The sequence below is a fragment of the Pogoniulus pusillus genome, chromosome 17 (assembly GCF_015220805.1).
Source record: "Pogoniulus pusillus isolate bPogPus1 chromosome 17, bPogPus1.pri, whole genome shotgun sequence".
In the NCBI taxonomy this organism is placed as follows: domain Eukaryota; kingdom Metazoa; phylum Chordata; class Aves; order Piciformes; family Lybiidae; genus Pogoniulus; species Pogoniulus pusillus.
Window position 1 is genome coordinate 11525713 of NC_087280.1, and position 22002 is coordinate 11547714.

Genomic DNA, 22002 nt, shown 5'->3' on the forward strand with positions numbered 1-22002 from the left:
GCAACAGCAATTTGCTCACATAGTGCCATCAAAAGCAGTGGCATCCCAGTATGGTGGGGGTCATCTACTTTTCCAGCAGCCCTAGTAAAACAATTGAAGAAGGAACAGGCATCTCTTCAAAGAAAAGGTGTTGTTACATCTGCAGCAAGCACAGTGTGGATCTGCCTCCAAACAGTGGTGGCAAAGTTTTGTGGTAAAACAGAGATTGGCACTGGCTCAGAAATGCTTGTTAGTGAAGAACAACACTGGTGATGAACAGCCTCTGAGGGGCTCTTGCCTGCTTTGCTAACACTCAGGAATGACTATTGAGTACTAATTATATACGCCTTCCTGACAAAGTTTTCTTCATGCTATGGCAAGTACCTCTGAAAATTAGTAACTATTGGGTGCTTCCAGGAAGTGTTCTCATTTAGAGGGAACTACGTATAAACCAAGTACTTCTAAAGAATGGAAAAATACAAGGCTAAGAAGAGAAAAGCTGATAATTTCCCTGCTTTGGACAGTCAGTTTCTTTGTCCATCCAAACCCGAAGAAGGGTACCAAGAAAAGCATCACCAGGAGAGTTAAAAGCACTTTAACACTCTGGGCTCAGTTCACTCTCCTGTTGATGATTCACATGCAATTTCCTGTATCCAGGACAAATGTCATCCAGAGAGCAGCAAAGCAGGGCTCCTCCAGCTTCTCTTGCAAGAATGCTGCTGAACTCCACGTGGGAATTAATGTTGATTGAGAATTATGAGCAGGATTGTCCTAGTTCTCACCTGAGAGAAGATGAGATGTTGTTTGTTGTTTGTTAATGTTGTTTGTACATATTGAAATAGTATTGGCAAGCAAATAATCTTTTCTTCCCTCCTTTGACACTCACAAATAACTTACAACTTTGTAGATATGTCCTCCATGCCCTCAACACCTTCTGCAGAGCCACTGAGAAAAGCAGCCAAGGGACCAGTAGGGATGGCAGAAAGGGGCTCTTCTCTGGCTGCACTGAACTGTTACAACTCTCACAAGTTTTTAACACAGCCTGCATTGGAACTGACATGCTCTGAACTCTCTGTTTCCTCTTTGAGGACTGTAGCCCCCTGCGGTGGGTTGGTTTTACCTGGCAGCCTGCTGCCCACCCAGCCATTCTTTCACTCCCCTCTTCAATAGGACAAGGGAGAAAATAAGAGGGGAAATCTTGTGGGTTAGGTAAGCAAGATCATTTAAAAATAAGAGGGGGAATTTTGTGGGTTAGATGAGGGAGATTGTTTAAAAATAAGAGAGAAAATCTTGTGGGTTCGGTGAGGGAGATAATTTACCTATTACTATTATGGGCAAACCAGACTTTGTTTGGAAAACAATGACAACAAACACATTTAATTTCATTAATTAAAAATATATATATATTGTAGGAATTAACTTAAAAGCAGCAACAATACTGAGATAGATCCCCCACCTCAAGTGATAACACAGTCATAGACTGAACCAGCACACGTGTTTTGACAGGAGACAGTGCCCAAACAGAGTGAGACAGAACTGTCTCTCTCTAGTGAGCTCTGGGCTGGCAGGCATAGCTCAGCACAACAGTGGATGACAAAGGCTGCAGCGCTGGACCTGCACAGGCTGCCAGTTGGAAAGAAAGGAGAGAAGATTTTGGAGGAGATACCAAAGTCAGCCCCTCTGCTTATGGCTTGAAGCCAAGCTGCTGTTGCAGAATCTGAGAAACGGTTGTCACCAGAGGACTTTGAGCAGAGAAAAACTACCAGTCCATGCTGGCATCCTTGTCCCTGCACAAGCAATCCTAGCAACCCCCTTCCTTTTTTTGTAGAGGAACTTGTACCTTGAGAAGCATCTGATGATTTCCTTAATAGAGTATGCTCAAAGATAAGCTACAAAATCATTTCTTTTCTGCATGCTTTATCTTCCATTTATTTCCAAAGGGAATATCTGAATGCAAAACTCCGGTTAGAAGTACCCAAATCATCATTGTAGTGGCTTTTTCGTTTTATGTTTGGTTTGGATTTTGTATTTTGCTGTTGTTTTTGCTTTTTGCTTTGTGTTGGTTTTGTTTGTTTGGGTGTGGGGTTTTTTTCAGTGAAAAGGACAATAAATCAAAGACGTTCAGACCAAACATTATGTTGCCGCTCCCTAGACATGAGATGTTAAGAAACAATGGCAGCAAAGCAGAAGATGCAAAAAAGCCCACAAACGAGCTTACATTTATATTTGTGTTTTGAATGTAAAGCAAACAACCTCTGATGCTGAGAGTGGTCTGAAAAGTCACAAAGGCAAAATCTGCCAACAACGACCCAACCAAACTAAACAATTTCCTTTTTGCCCCAAAGTCCAAACCTAGTGCTTTAGCAGATGAACTTGGACACACGCTCCCCAGGAGCGAGCCTGAGTTTTGTGCTCTGACTCTTGCAGATGCTAAAGAGGAGCAGCGGCACCTGCCAAGCGGCGGCTCCTCGCCCGAGAGCCAGGTGAGCGGGGGAGAGCAGCCCATGTACACAGACCCGGGAAGTTCGCCGAGAAGCAAAGCAGGGCAAGTGAAGCCTATCACTTTTCCGACGCAGATCTCTGCTAGAGACCCGTGCCCGCAGCTACGGTAAATGACTTCGTTATTGATCGCGTTTGCACTGTTGGCTGAAGCCGAGAGCGGGGCGGCTCGGGCGGCTGCCGCGTTCAGGGCGCCCCGCGACAGCAGCTGTCCCCCAGCCTGGGGCGAGCAGCTACCGGCGGAACAGGACTGGGCTGCGGAGGGCGGAGGGTACGGGGGACAAAGGCCCGGGGGAAGGAGAGCGAGCAGGGTCCGGGCAGGGCAGCCGCAGCGCACAGGCCGAGCCCGCGCGGGGGCGGGGCGGGGTGCGCCAGCAGGTGCGCGTGGCGGGCGCGGCCGCGGCCGGCGGACAATGGTGCGCGCGGGGCGGAGCGGGCGCAGGTGCGGGGCGGGGCAGCGCGGGGCGGGCGGGGCCGGGCCGGGCCGCTGTCAGCCGCGCTGCGGAGTTGGTCGCGCCGCCAGCCGCGCCCGGAGCCGCTCTCTGTCCTGCCGCAGCCCCCGTAAGTCTCGCCGAACGGCCGGCCCTCCTGCCGTCCTGCTCCCGCAGCCGCGGAGCGGGCCTTGGCTACCGCCTCTCCGCAGAGCCGCTGCCCGGCGCGGAGCCGGGATGTCGGGCGCTGCGCGGAGCTGAGATGCGCGGGGCGGGTCTCGCCTCCCGCCCATTGTTTGCGGCGCCCCGAGGCTGGGAAGTGGGGTGGGGGAAAGCTGAGAGTGAGGTGGAGACGAGCTGGGCTCCGGGTGAGGTGGGGCGGCTGCGAGCGTCTTCACGGGTGTTTCTGCGCGTGTTCTGCCGAGCCCCGAGCTGAAGGGCTGCTGCGGGTCCGGCCGGCGCCTGTCGCCGCTGGTACGTGTCTCTCGGCCGGGCACTTCAGGCATTTTGGAGCTGCTGTTGCTGTTAATTCTTCTCAGCTGTTCCTACTTTCCAATTATTGTCAGCTGGAGGCTCAGCCCTTTGCACTCGGGCTGAGGAAATATTTATTTATTTACTTACGATGATGTTATCCCCTTCTCGGTTGTCTCCGAGCATAAGCAGATATGCTGTTGAAGGTCTCTCTGCAGCATTCGTGAATCCCCTTTGCCATCACACAGCGTGTGCATCTAGAGCAGAGTGGATCAGTGAGACATCCGAGGCCAATCCGTACTCTGACAGTGCCTCGCTGAACACAAGCACCTGCGAATGTTCTTTCCTCTTGCCGGTTCGTGCCCTGATCACTTTGTTCACTGCGCTCACAAAGGAGCGTTTCTTTAACTGTGCAAATGTCGAAACGACGCAAAATATCTCGTGTAGGATGCGGTGCAACTCATGACCCTAAACTGCTCGTGTGCATCAAGTGATGCTGGGTGTCGTTCCCAGCGGACCCAGCACATCTGACTGCCTTGAATGGTTTTTGTTTGATGGTCCTTGATGGACTTGCTAAGTGCATTAGTCTGCTGAAGCTTAGAGTTCTCTAGCCCCCGGGATCAACACGTTCTGTGAACACCTATGTATAACGTGGAGCTTGATTTCAAAGGGAAAATCCGTGATACAAAACTGATGTGGGTATGCAGAGCGAGCTATAATTTCTTTGAAGACATAAAAAATCTTTAAGTGATTGGTAAAATGGAGTATAAGGTTTGTGTAGGAATAAAGCGTTTGCATTATCTATCATTAATATAGGCATTTAATCCCTCTCTGATGGAGTAGCAATTTGTTTTCATATCCTATTTTTATTGCCCTTTCCATAATGCTTTGCTTCTGATTGAATTCCATTTCTTTACTGTCGCTGTGGGTGTTGGTCCATAATCCAATTCTTAACCGCATTTGTAACTACAGTTCATCTTCTGCTCACATCTTCAAGAAAAGAAAAAAAAAAATAGTAAAGGCAGTGCTCTTATTCATTCACAACTTTGAATCTATAGGATGTTTGTGTTCTCTTTCAAATGTTAATGTAACTTGGCCCGTTTCAGGCAGGTCTTGACTGAGAACATGAAATTAAAATGCACTGGCTGCCTTTAGTGATCATTTTAACTGCCCCCATTGAGTGTGGTCCTATTACGATAAGAGTTGTAAGTTTGTACATCTCTTACCCCTCTCTCTCCTCCTCTTTTCCTCTTCACGAAAATAATCAGCAAGCCTATTTTTCACGTAACTGAGATTTGGTTAAATACAGTGATAACATACACAGGATGGCTATGATTCATTAAGAAATAAAAACACAAAGGAGTTAAGATGTGTATAAGGAAAGGTTTAATGGACAGGGGAGAAGGAGAGGCTCTTTTCTTTTGGAAAAGAACCCTTACCAATGTTTATTGAATTTGCTCTTCTGCATGAAGAAAAGAACTGTTGTTTTGTTATCTAGCAGCTGTAGGAAGATTGACAGCCACAAATTGCAAATCTATGAAGGATCTGTCCATGACACATTTTTTAGTTCATTTAGACAGTTATCCTACACATCTTGTCATTTGCAAAATTATATAAACAAGACCAGGAAGTTTGCAGAGAAGCTATAAATGCAGTGAATATCCTGTAAAGATTTTGAAGCTATTTAGGATAATTAGCAGCATGATCTTGTCTGAAATATGACATTAATACAGTTAATTTAAATTCAAATGTGAGCATGCCGTTGTACATGTTTTACTGCAGGAAAGTAATACATATTTTGAAACATGCTAGCTCTGTCGAAGAACATAAAGTGTAATAGTCTTTTTGTTAAGATAAAGAGAACATCATTGATGTCCTGGCGTGCTTTGCATTTTTAAACAGAATCTGATGAATTACAAACGTTCATTATGCTACAAGCAATTGCTGAAACTTCTCAAGACCCCCAAATAGAGAGTTATTTGTACACTGATACTCGCATGTTTTCTGGTTATGGTTTCACAGTAAAACCAGAAATAAATAAAAAAACTATTGTTCTGAAATGAACTCTCTGCTAGCTCTGAACGCTTCCTTGGTCTACCTCTATCTTGTAATTTTATCTTGAAATACCACAGCGTGTTCAGGTTATGGAACTTGTTAGGAAATGTGGGAAACTACAGGAGGGGGCTGGGAGCAGTCTTTGTTGGATCTTGGAAGAGCTAAGAGCATATAATCTGCTGCAGAAGGTCAGGCTTACCAAATGTCTGAGGAAAAAAGGTAGCTGAAATTCTCAAAGGTCAGAAAGAGAGATGTGCTAATTTTAAAGGAAGTCTTGTACAAATATTGCTTGTCTTAACATGTCAAGATGCAAAAATAGTAAATATTCCTTAGTCTGTGTTTTTCTCTGTATGCTTACTTTAACAGTTCTCTTTTTCTTAAATACGGTATTTGCAACATAGTTACTGCTCTTCTAGTGCTACTTCATTCTCAGCAAGCTTGAGAAGGAGACAGTGACAATGGGCTTTGTTGATGGGCCCAAGCCAACTTAAAACTTGTGAATGCCTCAGTTCATGACTGTTCTTGATACTGCACATTGAGGACGGTGACTTCCCAAAAAATAATTTCCTCAAAACACATGGGTTTTCCAAGTTCACTTTTATGTCTTTTTCAGTTGCCATGAGTTGTTCAGTTGCATGGCAGAGGTGTGGTGATCGCTGACAGCAGACAGGTGGCATGGAGGTTCTTGCTGCTGCCTGCGCTGACCGCTGGCACCGTAGATTGACATGCTTGTGGTCCAAAAGCTGATTGGCTTGAGCCAGTTTGTGGTTCCTGTGAGGATATGGGTGGAGTAGGAGGCTGACATTCTCTGCTGTTTGTCAAGGATAGGTACTGAGAATTTACTACTGAACTACGCTGCTGTTTGCTGTTGTTTTGAATTTACTTTTAAATACCGCCTCTTAATCCTTTGCCTTGAGAATTAAATCCTACTATGGCATCATATATTTAAATTAACACCGGAGTGGAATGTAGGAGAATGATTTTAAATGCCAGTGTTAATGACAGATGACAAAATACAGGGGCTGAAGAATACATACAAGTTTATCTGTTGGTTTGTGGTACTTTCCATGCCATACTACCTCTAGAGTGGTACTCCAGGTGATTGTCCTTGAATGAATTGTGGTGAAACTGAAGCAGAAATTGCAACAAGAGTGTACATGTATGGGAACTCCAGGTCATAAAAACTCCTAGATTTGACCTGAAGCAGTCAAGTGTTGTTGATCTTTCAGGGAAGTGCTTAATTCTCATCACTTCTAGGTGAGAAAGCAGTCAGTAAGGATGTTGGTTACATGGGGTTTGAGGTTTTAATAGAGAAAGGTCTGTGTCTCAAATTATGGTGATGTTGTGGATGATTTAATTGTGAACTAATGTAAATGGTGTCTAGAATACCAGACAAATCCTCAAAATGTAATTATAAATGAAAGTGAAAAGAAAGATGCATGTTTTTGAAGGCTGATAGCTGGCAGTTGTTTCAGGGCTAGAAACAAATGCTTTTCTGTGAAAGAAGCAGGGAGTTCTTTTTTTCTGACACGATGAAACACCTATTTCTTCCCTTGTAAGCTGAAGATCACTTGACTTTATCATACAATTCAGATGTTTGCAACAAGCTTTCTTTGGCAGGAAAGAGTCATTGTGTTTCTCAGTGTGTTCTGTTCCTGTGGCAGGCCTGCGAATGCAGTCACTACTTATGATGCTATTAACCAAGGGACTGTTCTTTTAACTCAAGTAGGAAAGTTCTGCACTTGGAAGGGAGGCTTTTGAATCCTTTCTTCCAGAGTAGGAGGAGTTCCTATCAGTTTTGCAGCAGTACTTTTAAGCAGCTTCAATTACATATTCTTAACTTTGTTTCACTAATGGAGCTCACCTTTCTGTCTCTCTGATCTTTTTCAGTGAGGTTACCATCTGCTGAATCCACCCTGCCTGTTCTGCTAGGTTATCATCCTCTTTACAAAGTCAACTTTTGCCTTTCTTTGTTCTGTCACTTCTGGTTTTGATCATCTTTCCTCAGCTCTCAGAAATATTTTGTATTCATTAATCTTTACCTTTCCCACTGATATACCACTTCTGTCTCCCTTAGTCTATCCAAAGAAACCAATTCCTTCTACTTCAACTGTTTGGTTTGCTCACTAGCTCTAAGATCTCTTTGCACCTACAACTTTTTCTCTCACTTCAAAGCTACTCATGACAATGTGACAGCACACGTTCTCTTTTTCCAGCTGTAACTCTAGTGTTACGTTTCCCAACTTGAATTTTCATGCCACTTACACTGCACATGAAGTTGTCCCGATGAAAAGAGTTCATCCTGACAAGAAGTTTTACTGCTGAAATGGGAGAGCCATCAGAATTGATGTGTAAGGAGAGACATGCTTAAGGTGAGAAAGAGAAGAATCATTGCAGGGATTACCTGAGAGACCTATGTGGTCATAGTTTTCTGTGTTAGGCAGTTAACTGGTAGACTGTTAATGGGTTCTGTTTGTTCCTAGAACAAAAGGAAGCAGTCTTGTCCAGTTAAAAGCCTTCTCCCTTTTCCTTGCTAGTCTTCCAAGGCTCAGAATTATCTTTTGAGACCTATTTCCTTCTACAGAGCTTAGTTTTTCCTTTACAGAGTATAGTAGCAAGATCTTTGTGAGAGCTTGAAATCCAGAATTCTTATTGCAGCTGCTCTAGAAAGGAGTAGTTTAGCCTTGCGTTTTCCTCGTGGGTAGTAGCTTCTTACTAGCTCATCATGGTAAATACTGCCATTTCAATACTAGCCAAATTTACAAAATCTACTTGAAAAGTGCTTTAGCCTTATTTATTTGTTAGTCTGGGGTAAGGAAGAGAGATAGTTCATCACAAATAATGCAAATGCCTAATACCGAATCAGACATAACCAACCTAAAAATGTCAGACCGTAAAGTTCAGCATTTTTGAATTGGGATTGAGGTGAGGAAGACCCATTTATGCTTTGCTATTTCAAGCAAGTATTACTATTTTTACTTTCCCGTGATTCAAGGAGCATGTGAATGAACCTGTCTAATGCTGTACAATTAAAAAGAAAAATCACCTTTGGAAAGGAGAGAAACCAAATGTTTCACAAGGCAAAAGATCAAGGTGCGACATTTCAGCTATAAATGAGAAATTACACAAAGATTATTAGCGTGACAGCATGGGTTTTTAACACAAAGTCTAATGAAGTGAAACAGGAAAAGTGAAAAACCCCAGGATGTGAACAGCAGTCACAAAGTGAAGTATCCAACATGTTTCAAACCCAAAACTTCAATCTCTCAATGCCATGGTGTCATTAAAAGAAAGGAAAAAAAAAAAAAAAGGTGCCCAGATTGAGACATCTTTGACTTATTCAATATCCATCCTGCTCTGTGTGTCATAGCCCCCCCCCCCCTTCCCCTCTTTACTGATTATTGTAACCCTGCTATGAGATCAAGAACTTTTGACAGTCAAATCTATTTTCTTCCTACTTCCCAATGTTTTAATGAACTGTTCAGAGCAGCAGTATCGTACAGGTTCCTGTTGATGCCCTGTAGCAGGTACAAGTATTAAAGCCTCTGCAGGCTGGATGCTGAGCTGTTATGCTTGCACACTGAAGAACCAAGGAAGGTGCAATTATTGGTCATATCTGTTAAGATTGGATAAAAGGCCATTCTTTGCATTTGTATTATAGAGACAGAATAAGAATCTCTTATTTGGAGCAACTTCTGCTCACATGTATCAGTGAATGTTTCCTTCAGTCTTCTGTCTCGTTCACTGCAAACCTCTCAGCTTTGACTGAAAAAAAGCTTATAGATTGTATATAAGCTCTTTTGTTGTTTGGCTGTGGGTTTTTTTACTGAGCTGCTGTGAAAGTCTTCATTATATTTAGACAAGAGTAAGCAGGCTGAATCCTAGCTTGTGAATGCATAACACTGTGATTCTTCTTATTCTTATTTTTTAAAACGATGCTTTTGTGTTGCTTTGTGTTAATACTTTCCAACGCTGTTGAAAGAGGTAGGGGGATTATGGCTGCTTCCTCAGTCTGTGAGCAGCGTTTGAACCTTTGGATCACCAGGCAGCTTTGTGCCACCTGAACTAATGAACCATTAAGGAAAATAGCTGTTTCTGCTTGAACTGTGTTAATGGAGAACATTGCACACACTTCGCCAGATCGACCACTATTCTATCATTTTCCTCAGCAATCTGGATCACATTCAAATCCAGAAGAGTATTCCAATTCATTAATCTAAATTCACATCCTGATGACTGAACATCTCTTTCTCCACAGCCACGTGTTCTTTGCTCCAGTGCCCCACGTAAATCTGACCTGGTTTCCTGTTCCAGGCTTTTCCACTACTACTTACTATCATCATCTCAGCTTTGTTTTCCATTCCTAGCCTTCTCTAGACATCTTGCGCAGTTACTCATTTTGTGTAACATCTCCCTCTTTCCCTCTCCTCCTCCCACACAGGTTCACTGATCTCAGCATTTCTTTATTGCTCTCATTTTAACTTCACACACAGTCTCACTTTCCTGCTTTCCAGTCTCCTTACTCCTATTCTGGTAGTCAGTCAGTTGTCTCATTCCCATTTGATAACTAATAAAACCCTGCTCTTTCTTCAAATTGCTTGAGGTTGTGAGGAGGGAAGATTTACTTGCTTATTGTCTGGGTAGGTAAAGCTATGGTGGATCCACAAAAACCAAACAAACAAAACCCCCCAAACCAAACAACAACAACAAAAACTTTCTGGGTGAAGTTTTGCCACATCCCTGAACATGTAAGGTAAAGTATGTTGAACGTATGCTGAATTTCCAGAGAGCACAGCTGTTTAAAGCCCTACCGGGAGTTTTACACACTTCTGAAGCACACAAGCTTCTCTTCTTCCATAGGATGAATTTATCTCTGTCGTTAGGACATGTTAGAAGTGTTATTTTTTTCAACCAAATGTCAAGTTGTTCCACTAGTTGAGGAAGATTTCAGATTTTTTTCAGGAGAACATGGCTGATCCCTGTTAAAGCATTGCCATTTCCTCTTAACAAACCATGCAACAAACTGTGAAATTTTGATGAAGCAGTTATTGGGGAAAAAAAAAAAAAAAAAGGCTTTTTCTTTCCCCAGTGAAAAATCACAGAATGTTATGGACTGGAAGGGACCTCTGAAGATCACTGATTCCAACCCCCCTGCCAGAACAGGATTACCTAGGGCAGGTTACACAGGAACACATTCACGTCAGTTTGGAATGTCTCTAGTGAAAGAGACTCCACAACCTCTTTGGGCACCCTGCTCCAGGATTCTGTCACCATCATAGTGCAAAAGTTTTTCTTTGTGTTCTCTTGGAACCTCCTCTGCTCCAGCTTGCACCCATTGCTCCTTGTCCTGTTATTGGACATCACTGAGAAGAGTCTGGCTATGTCCTCCTGACACTTTTCTCATCTTCATAAACGTGAATGAGGTCACATCTCTGTCTCCTCCTTTCCAAGCTAAAGAATCCCAGCCCCCTCAGCCTTTCCCCAGAAGAGAGACGTTCCACTCTCTTCAGCATCTTTGTGGCTCTGCACTGGACTCTGTCAAGCCATTTGTGCAGAACTATAGCTAGCTGTGCTTATAGTACTGCTCTGAGCTGGGAAGTGTTGAGCAGTCTTAGGCAGATAGCTCCCATCCTGCCTTTGACATGTCATGAATACTCTGGAACATTTTCCTATGTGCAGAAGAAAGTCAGTTAAGTAAAAAACTCAATGTGAATTAACACAAGCAGAGTGCTCTACTGTCAGGTCTCCTACAAATGGAGAAGTTTGAGAACTCCCACAGAATACTTCTGTACACAGAATACCTGTGAGTGTCTTGGAGGATGGAGCTGTGCATCAGTGGGTATCCAGCTAACAAATCTATGAAGTGTATGGGTGAGAGACAGAAAATATGTGTTAACTTGGCATCAGAGGTTTTGGTAGCATCTTGTGATAACTGCATTGCCCACAATTGAAATCTATTTATGTTGATGGATAGATGCAGAAAGTGATAGAGATTGGTACATAGGTAGGTATTTATCTGCTTGACAATAAGATGGAGTGAAGATAAAATGCAATCTGAGAAGTATCGCTCTTCTGTAACCATTCTATCCCACAGAAATGCTCACATACCTGGTTAAGTTCATTATCTGTGAGTATGAAGTTTCTGAAGAAGGCAACTAATTGCCAAAAGCAGATTCACCTTGTTAGGCTTTCAATTGTTTAACAAAGGCCAAAAAAAACCAAAAAATGACTGACAGTTTAATTTGTATGTAATGAGAGGAAATAATGAACTTTTCATGAGGCTTTTCCCTTTAAGCTGCAAAGGTAGAACTTTGCATGGTTTGAGCATGCTGTGAGCACCTAACAGACATATGAAATGAGAAATTGTTGCAAGTGTTGCTACTACTTTGCCTTTTGGAAGACAGTCTATAATCCAGTTTGTCAAATGAATTTTCTTGATTGCTTTGCAGCATATGCAAAGTACTTAAAAATGTCATAATTACCTCTCTAAAGAGGGGGGGGGGGGGGGGGGGGGGGGGGGAATGAGATAGATACAAGAGAAAACGGGCAAAAGTTCAGCTTTCCATTTGTAAGTATAAAGGAAATAGTGCTGTATAAAGACAGAACAAAAGATGGAACAGCATTATTACAGTGAGAGCAATCGAGGCCTTCAGAATGCTGGATTGTGGACATGCCATTTTGGGGGGGGCAGCGTGGGCATGGGACACACACACAGATTGCAGCGTGAAACATGGAACATGTATTTGTTTTTATTCAGCGTGCTAAACTTACACTGTCAAATGCACTTACTGCCTTTCAATTAGGTATAAGAGTTGTCAGTTCTGCAGCACTTTAAAGCAGGAGGTGCTTGCTGAAATGGATGGTGTCCCTCTGCCTCTAAATCCACTGTTCAAAACTGATATAAAAACTATTTTATTCCATGGAATAACGCAGCAGCAGAAGTTGATTTTAGCATGCTTGTAAACAAAGGCCATCTCTGCCTTCCTGCAGAATGCACAACTTGCACAGACTTTGTTACCTACACCAAAGCAGGGAGAACTTTTTCCTATGTATTGCTGTGCTTGGGTTACACATAGCTCAGACTATTGTTTTTTTCTATGCTAACTTCTATTCTTCTTGCCAAAAGCATGCTTACAATATTTGTCAGGAATCTGTGGAGGGCAAAGATATAAACTCTTAGCAAACAGACAGGGTTTCACTGAGAAGTGAGAAAACACTTTGCAAGATTCATAGTATGAATTAAGCTGCTACTTGATTAGCTTTTGCAGCTATTTTTTTCAACCACTCATGCTAGGCTAACGTGTGGTACAATAAATCTAGAGATCTTAGAGGCTGATATTCCTGCATCTTAGCCTCTCCATTTCGAAAATGTCAGCTGTGCTTATAAATCAGCAGATTCTGATTGATATTCTGGGCGGCCAGGCTGAAGGGAGCACCCTGATTGTTGCGTTCTGGCTAAAACCCCCAAGAACTGTCTGAAGGAAAAACTCTCAACGTGGGAAAAGACTTTCTCGGTCTGTTGCCAGGAGGTGTCACTACAGCTCAGGAGTAATTGTTTCGTCCCTTGAGACACACGTTAATAGTTTCAGGGCCTCCTAAGTCTTGGAGACTTCACGTGCAGTAGTGCACAGCCCTTTGTCATACGTCTCAAGAAGGAACACTGAAATTGTGCGGTCTACTAATTAATATATGGACAAACAAGGAGTTGATGCTAATGGGTGCTAAATGTGTTCTCCCTCAAAAATGCTCTTACTAGACTGATACTGTATTTGTGCATACTTCTTTTGGATGTGCTTACAAAGAGCTGTCTCGTGCTGTCATTTATACTCCCCTGGTCCTGCTCATCTCTCAGGGTTGCAGCGGAATCTCAGCAACCACTGATCAAACGTATTATGTTAAAATTAGCATGACAAGATATCTGTTGAAAACCATACGGGTGGAAGTGTTAGTTTGAAGGACATGGAGCCATGAGTATGTTTGGGAATTATATCCTTAAATGCTACAGATACTTCTCTTTTGAAACATTTACAATCATTTATTTTAATGCATGAGAAGCTTTTTATTCTCAATCAGCTTTTCACAGCATATTATATGTATTTTATACAGCTTGCTAATGAGCTGAAGACTTGTTAATTATATGTGTGTGGAACAGCGTAGCTGCTGAATTATGCACATTATTTTTCTTTACAACGAAGCCGCCTTCTTAACTGTATCTCTCCTAGTTGAAAATGCAGACCTCGAGTTGCTATTCCTATCTCATCTGCTATCACTTCATTATCATCAGTCTTAGGGTTTTGGTGGTATGGAGATTTGGACTGAAAGATAAGAAAGTAAGATTGGCAATAACAATAACCCCAAAACTATTTAAAAGTAGCTTTCTGTGTCACATAAAACACATTTTATGTCCCCTGATATAAAAGGGGAAAAAAAAAAAAGGTGAACAAAGCCTGTAAAATCTGTAATGGTTCACTTGATTTGCTTTCTTAGGCTGTCCTGTAATTCATTATTGGTTTGGTATTTAATGTTGTTCCCTATATGTGTAAAAGCAAAGAAACAAAAAAACCCTGCAAATCCCTCCAACGGTCAAACCTGAAGCTATATGTGTTATTTACAACAAAATACTCTATTATAGCAGAATTGGAGTCTAAGCAGAGATAGGTGCATTATTTCCTGAATTTGTTAACCTTACAAAGACTATAAAATGTATGGTAAAGCTGATCAGCTGTTTCTTACCTTGGATAATTCCAGGAAGCTACAAACATTTGCAGTGTTGGTGATACCAGTTACTGAGCAGTGTGCTTTTATGTAAACTTGGCATCTAGTATAGAATTTAAATCATTGTGTGGATATAAGATTTTCAAAATCCCTGTGTCTTTTACCATGAATTATTCATATTAATGAATACTGATATCTAGTTCAGTACATGTTGAATGGGGATGATGTTTAATTTTCATGTGTTGGAGGTCATTCTCATAGATCTAGGAGGAACATGGACGATGAAAATGAGCTTTTATTGAGAGCTTTAACCTTCACTCACACTTCGATCGTGAGATTGCTTCTAAAGCCTGGACATGTAGTGCTCTTTTGTGCATCTCTGATCAGAACTGTGGAAGTGTAACTTTTAAGCATCTATTTGTGAAAGATGTGCAAAAAAATTGAACACCTGTGTAGAAAACTTGCAGTTATGCCAGTTGCATGTCACTTCTTAATCTTCCCTTGGTGCTTTCAAGTTTCATCCTGACATTTAAAGTGGTGGTTTTGATTCAGGAGCCTTAAGTGCATGGAGATCAGCTTATGTTAGCAGTTTTCTCCGGTCAGTATCACGCTACCTGTGTCAGAAGCTTCCCATGTTCTGGGACTCGCTGCTTGTGTATGTGTCCCTTTAAAGGGCGCTGTGATGTACTGTGCTCTGTTCTCTTCCCAAGCTGTGGGCTATGGGTTCTGCCTTAGGCTGATGAAACACTCCTACATTTGTGCAGTGCTGTGGGAAAGCAGAGGCAGTGGAAACAAGGTTTTCTATCAGGCTGAAAATATGAACTTAATGTCATGATGATTGCAGGACTGGTAGGATGAACCACTTTTCGGTGGCAAGCATTAACTCTTTAAATAAAACCCAACCATCCAAACAAAAAACCCCAAAGACTCAAAACAGCAGAAAAACCTCAAACAAACCCTCAAAATAACAAAACCCACAACCAGAAAGCCCTAACTCCCAAAACACCCCAACAAAAAACTCTCAGTTCAGAGTTTAGAAAAAGTTGAGGTTTTTTCTTGGAAAAAAAAATAATAGAAGGGAAAGATTTGTGGAAAGTGGAAATGGGGAGTTAAAAGTCATTTAGCTGATGATTTCTGAAATTGAGAGGGAAAGTAAGAAAAGCAAAGCTTTAGCAGTAATATTATACAATGTAGTAAAAGGAACTATAGCTTTATTTGGTACCTTGTCGGTTTGGATGAGGTAGTTGTATATGGCTGAAATAAGCAGAAGAAAGTCATTGAACCATCTTGACCACAGACCCTAGCTACATAAATCAGTATTGTCTTCAACAAAGTATTTGTAATGCTGTCACTTGAAAACCTGACCAGAATTTGTGTATTCACATTAATGAACTTCAGACTGAGTCTTCTACATATTTCTCTAGGTATTAAGCATTTTATGTGACTCCTAAGCAACTTTAAAAAAAGGGGGATGGGAAGAGGGAAGCTGCAGCATGTCAGAACATCTTGGACATGTATGTGCAGGAAGAGGAACAGGACCAAAGGAGGAAAAGTCCTAAATAGCTTGAAGGATTCTTCAGTCTTTATTGTTGTTTATACAGAGAGCATTCAAGAGATCTCATTTATGGCACGAACATCAGCTCGTTTCAAATAAGCCATGAAATGACTATTAGACAGATTATCAGCCTTAAAGGATTAGATGCATCTTTCATCTTAGGTGCTGCTGCAATATAAACACAATAACAATAATCAGCTTAGTTAAGTTCAAGCAGGTGGTCTAAAGGGAAAAGTGCATTTTCCCTCTATCTTCAGTGGAACATGTGATTAAGTAGACGTTAACTAATGAAATCGCTCAGAGGCATTCCGAAGTTTTATGTTCTGGATAACTAGGATTTGGTTTGTTTTGGGTTTGGTTTTTTTTTTTTCTGGGTATACCTCTAAACTACTGATTTTGTGACGTGGACATGACAAACTTCAATTTTCCTAGCTGCTTTGTAAAGGAGAATGGTGTGTCATGGCAGGATGGTGAGTAGACTTGCCTTCCTAGCTAGCTGATCCAATCACTCAAACTTTGTTAATGAAAACAAAATTTATTTTTTTTTCCTTTCCATACACAGTATTGATTTTCTGCCTTTGAAATGTAGTACCTTTGCAAGTAAGGAGACTCTGATCATTTCCTTCTGTGGCAGCAGTAGAACCGAGCTGATGGCTCTTTGTGGCTTCTTCATATTCTCCCTTGGGTTGGCTGACTGTGACAGAACCAATGAGGTGCTGAGGGTTAATCAGACATGTAACATCTTCATAGTTAAAACTAAGGGTTAGGTCCAAAATAACTTTTACCCACTGTATGCTTCCCAGTAACTTGGGATTTGCCCTTCCATTCTGATTTTCTGAAGCTGTTAAATGTGTAAATTAGTTTGTTTCTTTGAAATAAGTGACTTGCTTTACTGGCTATTTGTAGTAGTAAATGTGTGTGCCAAGTTCATAAAGGGGTGTTGACATTACATAAAACATTTTTCTACCTGGAGATAATGGCAAAACCAAAAAAGGAAAGTGGAGCTGCACAAATACTTGTGGAGATTCAGAGATTTAATGGGTTATTTTTATGTATCTCACTAGAGGGCTTAATTAAATGCTTGCCAAACCTTGTAGATTAATGTCAATTGTTCATAAACAATTTGGAGTACAATTTATTGTACTGTCTTAGAGAAAATTCATGTGACCAAGAAAGTGTCTCAGGTAAGCAATCATTTCTGTTGTTATTTTAGAATATTTTTCTTTCTACAGAATTCCTTTGGGTGTTTTCTGTGACTGGTATTAAACCATTATATTATTAAACCATTTTGTCAAAATCTATTGTTATTAAGGACAGTTATGGCAAAATAGTATAATATATGGCTACAGAAGTAAACATGTGAAAGAGGCACGGTTTTAAGACCTTGAAATACAACCATAGGAGATGTGCTTAACTGGAGCTTTTCAAAAAGCCTCTTTATGGTTATCTGTTTTGGTTTTTTAATAATGGTTTAAACCTAGCTTATGAAATTACTTGCAGATCTGAAAAGGCAAGAGGCGCAAGACGCTGCAGTAGTGAACTCTGCTGCAATTACCAGATCAGTGTTCTGGGGCAGAGGAAGGAAAAAGGAATTGAAGGAGGGCAGCCTAGAGGGCTCTCCACCAGTGAAGGTCTTTCATGCATATGGATGAAAGTTTAATTTTTACCCTGTGTATGGAGAGGAAAGCTTGAGTAATTTGCAACCACTGAATGCTGACTTTCCCTAATTTACATCTAGACATTTTGTTTTTACATTATGTGGCTTTCTTTGGGGCAACACTTAAAAGACTGTTCAGGTCTGAATTTTAAACTCCCCACAAAGTTCTAAGTAGGAACCCAGGAAGAATTAATGTTTTAAAAATATTAATTGATAAAAAGCCCCTTCATATGCCCAAATTCTCTATATAGAATTATAGAATTGAACAGGTTGGAAGAGACCTCCAAGATCATCCAGTCCAACCTATCCCCCAGCCCTATCCAGTCATCTAGACCATGGCACCAAGTGCCTCATCCAGACTTTTCTTGAACACCTCCAGGGACAGCGACTGTGACAACAAGATTATTTACTACAATATTCTGAGCTAATTGATTGATTTCATCTGGCTGAGATGAAAGTACATTTAGGATGGTGCATTTCCAGATGTTTTTGCCATGACCTTTTTTTACTCTTCTTTATGGATTGCACAGATAGAGTTGTCAGTGTGGTGCTATATTGCAGAGAGTGCCGCTATTTAAGAAATGCAGTGAGGGGAAAAAACAACCCACCTTAATTTTTTTGTCCTTATGCTCTGCCACAAATAAATTGCAAGTGGCATAAGCAAGAGGCTAATTCCACTGGAACTGTGGTTGGAGGAGAGCACTGCATCCTTTTGTCTTATGTAAATCCAATTTGATTTTTTGGAAGTGAAATGCTATTTACCCACATAAATGTCTGTACTAGCTTTCCTCGTTGCAATGGGTTTTGCTTATAATAATGCACAGCATAGTGTATATTCTGCCAGAGCCTGACCTGCTGGGAATAGAGTGGAAGCATACATTAGTGAGACAATGTAAAGATTTCACACTTCTGCTGCCTCTCTAATGCTTGTGTTTGAGATAAATGACACTCCAAGACACCAATTCTCCTCTTCATTTGCACTTTCTCTAGGCACCAAGAAAAGCATTCAAAAACCTCAACATAGTCAGCTAATGCCATTTTAGATGCGTTGGGTACCTGAGGCATCTGTCAGGGCTAGCAGGTGTGACAGATGACTTAACGCCTTCTTTAGCAGCAGTTGAAAGCCGTGGTGGGATGCCCTCAGGCATCTAAAACAGCACTAGATGTCTATGTTTAGGTACCTGCATTGTTTCTTAACGCTCTGCTGTAAAACGAAGTCAATCAGGTAAAGTTGATTTAAATAACTGGGCGGGTACGTTTCTGTATTTTCTAAGAAATTACCTGGGGTAATTTGGTAGCGGAAATTAGTGAAAAAAAAATGTGGCTTAAACTAAGTTTCCTTTTGTATCACCTTAAATTGCTTGTAGCAGAGCCCCCTATGCAAACTTACCGTTGTATAACAAGTTAGGTGGGGGCTTTGATTTTTTAAATGATCAGTTACCATACTCTAGATAATTACTCACATTAAACTTGCTGTGTCAAATTCAGATCACTAGATGTGGGGAGATTTCCAGAAGTTTGAGTACAAGTGACTGTTTCCATCAAATTGGTACCACTGTAGAGCAGACTGTGGTCAGGCCAAGCCTTTGACCAGGGGTACACATGGCAGCGAAGCTGTATCACCAGCGGTGGTCTTGCTTTGCTGTTTGAATGCCTTCATGCACCCAGACTGGTACCTGTACGGTGCTGGGGTTCTTCAGCTTGCATGACAGACAAACACAGACTGGGAAAACTGGGATTCAGGTTCTGTCTTGTAGCAGATGAGAAGTGAAGAACCGGTCTGCAGTCTCAAAGTCTGTGTCATGAACACTTTGTTAGTTTAGAAGTAACATCAGAGTTTCACATTTTGAGGCTTTCAGCAGCCAAGTAATGTAAGTATTTAAGTAGATTCAGTAAATTGTTAAGAACAGTGTTCTGGAAGCAGTGTTACCCAATGAGCTTTATGGTCAAATAGAAATGTTGTGTATTCCACTCTTATTTTTTGTATTTACATTTCTCCATAGCCAAAGCACAGCAGACATTAATCCCTTTGAAATAAACTCTTGGTGTCAGAGGTATTGTTGGGAATCAGCTGAAGGGTGTATTACTTTAACTACCTGAATGGTACAATAATCTTTAATGAATTCATTACCTGGGGCATCTCACTGCTATTATGAAATGGTAATTTCAATAAATAAACAAAATCCTCAAGGAGTTGCTCTTCAGTTTCCGGGGGATTTTAACAGAAGTTTGGCATCCCTGTTAGCTAGGAAATAGAATTATATTTACATGCTGCATTCTGAAGATGTTTGCATCATTCTTACCAAGGCTAGCATGTGACATGGTCATAGCTATGAGAATTATCAAGACTTCAAAGTATGTATGCAACTGCAGTCCAAGGAATTTTTCCTATACATGCCATCCATAATTTATTCTAAGGACAGCCAGAAATAATTTGTGCTTTAAAAACAGGTAGAGTGATGAAAACTCATTTTTTAATTATTATTTTAATTCTTTTAAAAAAGTTCAAAACCAAATTACTTACTTTTTTTATAGTGTTTGATGCTTTCCAGTACAGAATATCTAGGTAACCAGTACATCATTACAAAGTGCAGGAGGAGCAAACACAAGGAAGAGGGCAAGCTTCTTACTTCTTTTTTGTTTATTTTTTTTGCCTAATATGCAATCACAGCTAGTGCAAGGTGTTTTCATTTTAAAATATGGAAGTGTAGATATTCATAGGTTTTAACATCTGCTCTTTTCCAATTGTTTTCTTACCAGCTATTCTTAAATATTTCAGAGCACACCCAAGGGCTGATTAAAATTTTAGTGAAAAAGCTTTTTTTAATTTTTTTTTTTCAGGGCACACAAGATGTTACCTCTAAAGAAACATTAGTGAATTACTTCTTACTCTTGACTGTAGTGATTTTACACCTTGTGGTAAAGGAGATCTACACAGGTTCCTTGGTTTTCATATTTATTTTTTTTTCTGGGTGAAAGCTGATCTTGCCATGGGCTGTGGACAGATTGGGACAACCATTGTAAGAACCACTTATGACAATTTCTGTTCAAAGGTTAGTTTTGGGGCTCTTTTGGGGAGGGGAAACAAATCCATACATGTTTTGGTCATTCTCTGCATAGTGATAAGTGAAAAACAGTCACACAGAGTGCTTTCATAGTGATGAAGACTGAAAAACTGACATGGAAGAATAATCCTGTATTACAAGATTTCCCAACTGAGAAACAGCCAAGAATATATGCACTTGTTACACATCTGTTTGCTTCTGGGTCAATAACCTGGTAGGGATGGCTTTGTCTGCTAGGATCACTGGGATCTTTTGCTGATCATCAGTCTTTGGCAGGGTATGATCCGTTTCCTAGAGCTGTTCAGAATATTTCTTAGAATAGATTATTGGCCTGGGTTAGCACAGCCTGCTCTCACAAGCCCCTTTCTCCTCACACAGATGAAAGAGAGGGAAAATAGCACCAAAAAAAATCTCTGGGATGAGATAAGGAGGTCGGCACAGTCACCTTTGCCTGTTTGCAGAAAAGCACAGCTACTTGCAGAAATAGCAGCAGAAGCTGGCAACTTCCCCCCAAACCCCAGCCCACCCAGCAGAAAAGACCAAGCCCCCAAACCCCAGGAACTGGTAGCAGCAACTGGAGCAGGAAGCCTCTTCTGTTACAATCTGAGCTTCCAGCCTCGTGATTACTTTGTTGGAGCCGACACTTTCATTTTGGAGCTGGCATGGTGGCAGAATGGTATTGAATAGTGGAAGCAGGCTTTTATCTTAGGACTGAGTTACCTGTAGAGTATTTTGTGGTAGGCAAAGGAGCCTGTGGAAGGGTGTCCATACTGCGTGGAACTGGCTGGTCTGTTACAAGCTGTGTGCAATCCTGTGAATCCAGCTATTTCTCATCCTGCTTTTGTGCGCTACTGCTCCAGCATTTCATAAACATGACTTACAAAATGCAAAGTAGCTTGCAATACTGTGACTCTTATAAATGTGAAGAATGCAAGATACACATTTTCACATTTAATCAAATGCAAGAGGCTCAGGGGTGACCTCATTGCTGTTTACAACTAGCTGAAGGGAGGTTGTAGCCAGGTGGCGGTTGGTCTCTTCTCCCAGACAACCAGAAATAGAACAAGGGGACACAGTCTCAAGTTGTGCCAGGGGAAGTATAGGCTGGATGTTCGGAGGAATTTCTTCCCAGAGAGAGTGATTGGCATTGGAATGGGCTGCCCAGGGAGGTGGTGGAATCGCCATCCCTGGAGGTGTTCAAGAAAAGACTGGATGAGGCACTTAGTGCCATGGTCTGGTTGACTGGATAGGGCTGGGTGCTAGGTTGGACTTGATGATCTTGGAGGTCTCTTCCAACCTGGTTGATTCTATGATTCTATGTCTAAAACTTTGCAATATCCCATAAGGGGTGGCTACTCCAAAACAACTAAAGCAGAACAAAGTGTGTGCCTTAACTCTTGCCAGTAAAAAAACAGCTGACTGAAGTATAAGGATTTATATATCTTCTTTAGACTGACTTAAGTTCAGATAGACAGCTGATAATATTGCTACTTTTTTATTTATTAAAACATCTAATCCTCTCTGAGTCATTCTAAGCTCTTGGCTGTGAGTTTCTCCCATTGAAAACACTCCAAG

General features: G+C 41.3%; 1 protein-coding gene across 8 annotated transcripts in view; it reads left to right on the forward strand.

Moving 5' to 3' along the window:
• The first annotated feature begins 2411 nt into the window (after positions 1–2411).
• Positions 2412–22002, forward strand: part of SEMA6D (semaphorin 6D) — a 229377-nt gene continuing 209786 nt past the window's right edge. For 4 of the 8 annotated variants that reach the window (XM_064157638.1, XM_064157640.1, XM_064157639.1 and 1 more), the window contains exon 1: positions 2414–2587. The gene's annotated coding sequence lies outside the window, so the exon portion shown is untranslated. Of the gene's footprint in view, positions 2588–22002 lie in introns of all 8 variants that reach the window. The other 4 variants (XM_064157632.1, XM_064157634.1, XM_064157636.1 and 1 more) reach the window with 2 other exon arrangements.